We start from the raw sequence: 9,233 nt of genomic DNA on the forward strand, positions 1-9,233 counted from the left end.
TGAAAACTGAGTGTAAAAGCCAGAACATCTCTTTGGCAGCTTTCAAAGCTTACATCTCATGCAATGGGCTCACAGTAAAAGCTGAAGATCAAGTTTGGAGTTGGATGTTCTGACTGGATAAACTTCAAAGATGGTTGGAAAGTCAACCAAGGTGGCCATGGCTCCAGCTGGGCAAACCCAAGTCCCTGACACATGAGATGAGGATATCTGGGTGATGCTTTAATGAACTTTGACTCTCCAGGCTGTTCTGGTCCTTCTGCATATGCAGGAGGGGCTTGCCCTCCTCAGCACGGGCCAGCACACTTGAGTGTTGACTGAGCCTTGGAAGGGCCCACTGAAGGCGCAGCTGATGTGGCAGCTCACAGGCAATCCTGTTGGCCCTGACGGCTCCTCCTTCACCCTTTCATTATATTTGCACATACATCACTTTTTTTTTGACTGAAATAATAACTTTTTGTTTTCTACATGCATGACTGTCAATATTGTTTTTTATGGAGCCAAATAATATAGTATTTTCTTTCATAATCTATTGTTTTTTAAAATAGATTTTATTTATTTGTAGACAGAGAGGAAGGGAGGGAGAAAGAGAGGGAAAGAAATAGCAATGTGTGGTTGCCTTTTATGCGCCTCCTACTGGGGACCTGGCCTGCAACCCAGACATGTGCCCTGATTGGGAATTGAACCTGTAACCCTTTGGTTTACAGGCCAGCACTCAATCCACTGAGCCACACCAGTGGGGGCATAATCTATTGTTTTTTTCTGGAGTTACCATCTAGCTCTTTTTACACATACATGCACACACCATTATGGCAAGTATACACTGTAATTCTTTAGTCTTTTTGCAGATGCCTACCACCATTTACTTGAGTAAGCATATATTGGGGAAAGAGATTGTGAGGTCTTATTGGACACAGGGTCCCAGTTGACATTGATATCCAGAGACCCCAAACACCATCATGGCTTCCTAAGTAGACACATGAGAGGAGATCAGATAATAAATGAGGCTAAAGTATGGCTTATAATAAGGGTCCAGAGACCTACCAGGCGGTCATTTCTCTGGTCCCCAAGTCTATAATTAGGACTGACATACTTGGTAGTTGGAACAACCCCCACATCGGGCCCTTGGTCTCATTCTCTCCTGAGTGCCAAGATCTAGTGGTCTATCTACACAGTAATCCTGCTTTCACACATTGGACACTTACCCCTATTTCTCACTGTTCTTTTTACCCTCTGTGGGACCATGTGCCTCCAAGTCCTTTAGAACCTCTCAGAGCTTTGGCTTGTTTTAATCAGATGCCCCTTTTGTAGGCACTTTAGACCACAGTGACTACTCTTTGATTTGATTTATGTCTTCCAAAAACTTGTTTAACTCTCTCATCTGCAATATCGGCCCTTGTGGTTTGTTTTGTTGGTGTTTGTTTGCCAACTTTAAAATCCACTTGTTATCATTTTCACAGACTTGGGAGAGAAAATAAACTCCCAATCTGCCATAACTAAGCACCCTATCTTTTTTTATGTAGAACAATCACCTCTTTCTCAGCTTCACCAATTGATATAATCTGTTGTATAGGTTCTATATGAATAATCATTTCAATCTAAATTTAATTTTTTTAAAAGATTTTATTTATTTATTTTTAGAGATGGAAGGGAGGGGGAGAGAGAGAGAGAGAGAGAGAAACATCAATGTGCGGTTGCTGGGGGTTCTGGCCTGCAACCCAGGAATGTACCCTGGCTGGGTATCGAACCTGGGACACTTTGGTTCCCAGCCCGCGCTCAATCCACTGAGCTACGCCAGCCAGGGCTTAAATTTAATTTTTAAATTTGATTTTTAAAAATTTACAAAACAATGTTGGAGAGTAGAACTTGGCTGGAATCTAAAGGCTTTCACATTTGATTCAAATCTTGACAAATGAGTGATGAACAACAGCTGACATTTATTGAGAGCTTACTATGTGCCAGACACTACGCTGAGTGCTTTATGGCCACTCTGGAAGAGGAACTAGTATTAGCTCCATTGTACAGATGTGGAGGCAGAGGTTCAGGGAGATTGTGTGTAACTAGTCTAATACTGCACAGCTAAGTAATGATGAGGGGTAGATTGGAAGGCAAATAGTTTGCGTCCGAAGCCAGTGATCTTAGTTATCATGCTATCCTACACTGGAGGGACACGAGCTACATGTCCCAGTTTGAGAAGCTTCATTGGATTACCCATAATCACTCATCACGTGTCATTGGGTGGTATTCTTCCTCCTCCACTAGTCTTGTGAGCTCCTTGAGGTTATATACATATATGTCTCAATCTTTTAAATATATTCACTGCTGTGTGATAACCACCATAGAATATACGTTCAGGAAAATGCATGATACACATTGGCTACTGGTTTCAAACATTAGGACGAAGAGCTGTTTGAAGCAAACTATAGCATTGTGGGGGCTAGGAAAGAAAGGGACTTCTTAACTTTATTTTAGTACTTCTGGGAAAGGGAGCAGGAGAGTTTTCTCTAAACTTGTGGAGAAATTTATTCTTAACTATGGTATTCTTAACTGGTACCTTTAAACAAATCCTCAAAGTCTGGCTGTGTATGAAGAGAGTCTTGCTATAACTAGCCATGAACTATGACCAAAAAGGACAGCTTTATATTTAAAGCCTGTGGTGGTGGATGGGATGGGTAAGGAGGAGGAACCAGAGAGAAGTGAAGTTTGCAGTTCTGAAAATTACAGCTTGTGGCAGGACCACACTCCCTCGCCAATCTCAGCCGGAGGGCGAGTCCGACGAAGGACCGTTACTCATGCTCGTATAATTAAGGTTGTATTTTTGGTAGAATCAAAAGGCTTACATTTTGGCTTGTATTTTCTTTATTAACAGTGATACCAACACGCAATTGATTCCAAAGGGCAACTGCCAGGAGACCCCTAGCACGGGACTATAGTGACCCAACTTTAAAGTTGTGGGGGGCGGGACAAACAAAACACCCAACTTAAGACCAAAAGCTCTATGAGGAGAGAGAAACCCAGGATTGAATATTGAGATACAAGTCCTTCACCATGCAGAATTACTTATTTACCTGTGAATAGCAAAGTATAGGGATGACATCAAGAAATCCTCTCCTTCACTTTGCATATGGGGTCCTCAACAATCTGTAAGATTGCCCTCTCCACAGACTTTCACAAGAAGAGTTAGAGATCTCTTAGGGAATGTGGAAAGTATGTGGGTTTTTCCAAGATGTATGCTCCTCACCCGTAAATGAAAAGCTGAGAACCTGATCTTTGTTTGGCTATTGACTAATGGAAGCTTAGCAGACTAATATATACATAGATGGACAAAAGTCAGTTTATAGTTGCATAGTGCCATTCTTTTGAGTTAAAGAAGCTACTGTAATAATCATTACCTGCATTTCTTTTTCCACATGAACAACGGTAAATCTACTTTTGTCTACCCCTGCATAGATACATATCTTTTACCAACCTCCTTGGCATAATGGGGACCCTGGCTATTGACTGGTCTCTTAGAACTCCAGCAGCCTCTGGTGCATGGCGGTTAGGCCCACAGAAACTCCTCAGCGAGTTCCTTGGAAGTAGGGCCCATATATTGCTGCTGATCTAAGTCAATTTGGTCATATACAACTCCTCGATTATTCCTGGAAGATAACAGTGGCCATTGAGAAGTTGAGGTGGATGAGAGTTCCTTCTCAACCTTGCTACTAGGTCAAAATGAGAGCAATTCTCAAAACAGATTCGGCCACATATATAGACATTTATTAGCCATACATTGATTAGCAAGTAGGTCCAAAACTGCACAGTTCTGTAAATTTAATGAAGTCTCAGCTTTCTGTCATTTTACGTGCCCTGAAATCTACCTTGCCTGCCTTGAGACTGACACTACGCTCCAGAGTGAGGAATTTTACTCCTGGGTTATTCACCAGCCCGCCAGAAATCCTGGTCCCCGACAGGAGACCTCGGACTATTTAGGAATCAAGCTTTAAGCTCTACCTCCGAGGGTGAAGACTAAGTCTTTGTTTACTTCTTATACCCTATTCATGCAAGAGTGGAGAGGGTCTCTAAAATACTTAACCAATCCATACATTGTGAGTACTTTCAATTTCAACAATGATGTCCAATATCTAACATTCAACATTCATCCTGCCAGTCAACAGTGTTGAATACTAGAGGTTTGTTTCTGATATTCAGGATGCTGATTAGGGGTAGGCTGTTGGTTTGGAGATACGGTAAACAGAATGAACCATAGTTGCCCCCTCTGGAATGTGGTCTCATCATTCCTGAGCTCATATATTATTATGACGCTATAGCTTAACCTCAGAATATTTTCAAGTGTATTATAGGCTATCTTAATGCTGTGGCTCAACAAGCACAGCACCTGGCCTAGGAGAACCACTCAAAGTTTGCTGAATTGAATTGGGTGGTTTGAAGAGCTTGTAGTTGGAATGTGGCTGTGTCAACTGGGTTACTTACTCACAGGTACTTAGGATTTTAAGATTTGATTATTGCAACTCATGGGTGTATTTTGATTTTCCAGTTCTCTTGGGGGCAACCTAGAGAAACCCTGGGTTGGCTGCAGGCCCCTGTGGGAGCTTGATAAAGTTCAGGCACCATTCCCCTGAGCAGGCCTCAGGAGGCCAATCAGCAGTAGGCTTTGTAAACAATTGCTTCGAAGTGACGCTTAACTTGTAAATTAGTGAGATTGTTCATATATTTGTAGGTAATGTGTAATTGTATACCTTATCTATGCAGGGGTAGACAAATTATATTTGTAGGTAATGTGTTTCAAAAGAATGAGGCTTCCTTAGTGGCCGTGGGGAGACGGTATCTACACTGAGAAACAGATCAAACCATCCCTACTTTACCATCCTCCCCTGAGTTGGAAATCCAGAGGTGGGGCCATGAAGCACATGGTCGTGCAGCTTCACTGTGTTCTGCTGCACTTGCTCTTCTCTGAACGATGCTGGCGAATGAGCTAAGGAGAGCCATGCCCAGCCTCCCACCCCAGCCTCAGAAGTGACCCACACAACTCTCTGCCCTGGCCAGGGAGTGAGCCACTTCTCATTTTGGGCTCTCGAGGCCTAGCATGTAGTTCAGAGCAATGGAAGACGATAAAGTCACTTAGATATTCTTCTTGACACTACCGCCTTCATTTAAAATTACTTCCAACAACTCACAAAGTCGCAAGGTCTTTGCTGTCATCTCTGATTTCCGAACTCACTTCAGGTTAAAAACCTCACTCTTGGGATGGCCGGGAACCTCTCTTTACACAGGCTGTTCATGATAAGCATCATTCCGTTTGCCTCCCCCTCACCCTGGAACACACATTTTTCTTCCCACACCCCTGTCCCCGGAGAAGAATTTCATAACTGCACCTGAACTGATAGGGATCGGTGTTCCCGACTAACGAGCGTTTGGTTCAGCGGCTGGGAAAGTACCTGTGCTTTTTTGCCCCCTCACTGAAGAGAAAGCATGTGCTTCTACACTCGAGCTTTGATTTTGGGCAGCCTGTGGCTTACTGGAATCACACATGCGCTTGCTCAACGTCTTCATTTCGCCAACAAAACACCCACAATCTCAATGATATTTTCAACCCCTTGTATCATATCCTGATGTCTATTTACACTGACATCCAGACATTTCAGTTTTGCCACTGGCACAGGAATGACATTTTTTTGTGTGCCTAATTATTCCTGTGGTAATGTAATGCAATCTCTCTCCAGACAAAACCCCTCGCTGCCAGCCACAGCTCAAAAATTTGCTTTATGAAGGTTTTTCTGATAATTGCCTTTGGCTTGTAAGAAACCATTCATTTAATATTGTGTGATTCCAAGAGTTTTGAAGAGCAGGGGCCATCCATTCCTCTTTAAATGGTTTGTGCCAGCTCTCAGGAGATGTCAGTTACGTATTATTTATGGGATCACACACTTGACATATATTCTTGGCCCTGCTATTATTGGTTTCTTGTTGGATCGTATGTCTATTACCACAGAATGTGGAATAAAAGAAGCTCTGCATGATTTGTGAAATCGTTATTTGCCTCCGGTCTGAGGCGGGGGTTTCGGACACGGGCAGGGGAGACAAGCGCACAGGGCTACAACCGAGTGAAATCCCATGATAACACAAATTTGCATATAACCCAGTTAGTTCCTGTGCTCCATTCAGTCCCCATTGCCAAAGGCAAGTGGGTCAAGGTTCTTATGTCCTGGGAAATGGGCTGAGACGATGGAGGGGAATGTGGAGTTTGATAGGGAAACTGAGGGTAGTACTGACTGGGGAGCAGGAAACCAGAGCGTGGCTCTGCACTGTTCTACTGGGTCAGCCCTTCAGGCTGGGTTGGTGGAACAGCTTTCCGTGCAGCAAGAGATCCGTGCGGTCACTCTCACTGCCCCGGGAGTCCCAGCCAACATCAGACCTCACTAATATTCGGATAGTGAGAGGAGGGGAGCAGGAAGGACTCCCACCACGTGGTTCCAAAATGCAACAGAGATCTGGATGGATTTGGATCACACTAAGAATTCCCTAGGATAACTCCTCATGAGCAGGCTAGGGTTTTTTTCCCCCCAGTTTAAATGTATTTTATTTTTATACAACCTACATGATATCTTTTTTCTTAAAAAACAATGCCTCCACTCCAGATAAATCAAGGTCAGAATAAATCAAGAGCTCAAGATAACATCAGTCCCATTTGCCCTAGTCCTGGCATGTGGATGAAGAGCAGCAGCCAGCTATGATGACAGGTGAGAGACCCAAATTGCCAAATTTGTTGATATCTCTCCGTTTCTAACCCATCCTTACAGAGATTCATGGATGGGGTCGCACTGTCCTCACAGCCGCCAGCAGAGCCACCATGCCATCTGGACTCATGTGTTCCCCAACCCAGAACTGGTTGTTGTTGAAATTAGCAAGGATGTGCTGGATTTGTTCTGCAGCCGCCGTCATAAAAGGCTATCCTCTTTCTGGTCTGAGTTCTTCAGGTTTCCCTGATGGACTTCACATCATCTTTGATGTACTGGCAGGCATCTTTTGTGTAGCTCGTTTCCTGCAAATGATGGCTCATGACAACGTCAACGCCAGCGATGGCTGTTTTCAGGACCATCACCCTTGCCCTTGGGGCCCTCGGCAGACGCATTTCCCCCAGTAAGCGAGTCATCAACATTCCCTTCTCTCCTACTGACCTCCTGCCCCTCCACCTCTAGGGACAGCCCGTCTGCGATTTCCCAGACCTTGGATCTTGTAGATATCAGAGAACATCTGCTTATGGCTGATGAGGTAGGTTCTCGTGGGAGATCACGGTGGTGGCTGGAACCGGTGCAGCAGGAGCCTGGAGCTCAGAGTGAGCGCCATTCAGCTGAGATCGGCTCTGGCAGGGAGCAGGGAGCTAGCTGGTGGGGGAAATAAAAACTAGGTAATTTTATTCACCTTGTAGTAATGCAGCTAATGAAACTGTCCACGTTACCTAGGCTATAGTATGTCTTTTCAGACCCCCCCTTGTCCTAGTATGGTGAGATTCTACCATAATTCCCTGCTTTCTGTCAACATGGGACCGAGGTTTTCTTAGCATTATGGAACTTAGGTAAGCGTATCATGACATTAGCTCTTCAGCTGATATATTTTTTCTGTACTCCTGAAATAAAATCTGTCAAATATGGTTAAGATCATGGTTTTCAGGCAGCTTTACAAAGCAAAGGCAGAAACTGCATTTCAGATTTCGCCAGTGGGACCTACCGACATTGTGTGTGTGCACGTGTCTGCATTCATACCTTTAGGCATGCTGCCCTTTTTACCAACTGAAGGCAAAGACACGGGGGCATGTAGCTTTGCACTTAACATACAGACTTGCGAAGCCAACTTATGGACGGCCAGTGTGAAGGAGACCGACAGGGCATCGGGCATGCGTTGTGGGCACCCCAGACAAGAGTCGACTGCTGTTTCCGAATATAATGGGTTGGAAATGCAGTGAAGCAGGGCATTGTTGTTAGGGGAAGACACACTTAAGTGGTCTCCTCCCTTACGTAAGCATGGTGTGAATAGGCCCCATTGTCTCGGTGGGCAGTATCACTTTGCAAAGGTTTTTCTTGTTCTGGGAAGAGGCATTTTCCATGACCTTACTGAGTCACTTAAGTGACCTTACTGAGTCACTTAAGTGTGGGGTGAGCTGGCTGTTATTCTGGGAGAGGAGTGCAACCAGGACTTTGATGTTTTAAGTGTCTTGAAAATGTTGCGAGAACATCTCTGCAGAAAAAGGTGGGAACTTCTTGGCCAGGCACTCCTAGGGTTGTGTGGCATTCTGGGAAGTGACTCTGAACATGAACTGAAAGAGCTTGATCACTAAGAAATCTTTGGGATCAGGAATCTCAGGGCTTCAGGGTCCTGTCACAGGACAGGATGGGCCTGTCGTGGGCCTTTCTCCATAAAGAATGTTGGGAAGGCCTTGACTTTGGACTGGCAGAAGCAGCAGGCATGGAGGATGGTGCCCCTCCAGAGAGCTCTGCCACTGCCCTGGAGACGGCCCCCAAGCTGTGGACATCTCTCCATCTTCTTGGTGTTGCCCCGGGGCGTTTGGCTCCAGCGTCTGAGACGCCTCTCACCCCAGGCCTCTCAGCCTCCAGCACGCTGCTTCTCTGGAGCCAGAACTTGTGAAACCTCTGCTCTGTGAAGCAATAGAGAACTGGAAGGGCTCTCAGCAGGCAGGTCCTGGCTAGTTTGCCTGAAAGTCCCTGTACTGAGTAACAATGACCCACATGGTCAAGGCCTCCAGGCACCTTGGCTACTACAAGAATGAAATACTTTCCCTGGCTATGCCTCTGGGCTGTGGCTCGCCAAGGTGAGTTTTCATCCAGCAGTCAGGGCCTTTGTGCCACAGACCTTGCTGTTCCTTCGACCTGACCCTCCTCCTCAAGCCATTCCCGCACCCTGCGGGCCTTTGAATGCTTCGTGAAGAGGGAGAATGGATCTCTGGACCTGCAGTTATTGTCACGAGAAAGCTCAGGAATTGCACGCAGAGAACAGACACAGAAAAGTTGGTGGCACTCTGTACTGGGCTGAGGGTCACCCCCATTCCATATAAGGAGCAGAAGTACCATGCAGAAAAAAAGGCCAGGGTGTTATGTTATTAAATGGGAAGAGCAAGAGACTAAAACAAACTGAGACACACACACACACACACACACACACACAGTCGTGTATGCATATATATCTCTATATACTACTTCCGGTTACATAAATCTCAGGGA

The sequence above is a fragment of the Phyllostomus discolor genome, chromosome 8 (assembly GCF_004126475.2).
Source record: "Phyllostomus discolor isolate MPI-MPIP mPhyDis1 chromosome 8, mPhyDis1.pri.v3, whole genome shotgun sequence".
NCBI classification, from domain to species: Eukaryota; Metazoa; Chordata; class Mammalia; order Chiroptera; family Phyllostomidae; genus Phyllostomus; species Phyllostomus discolor.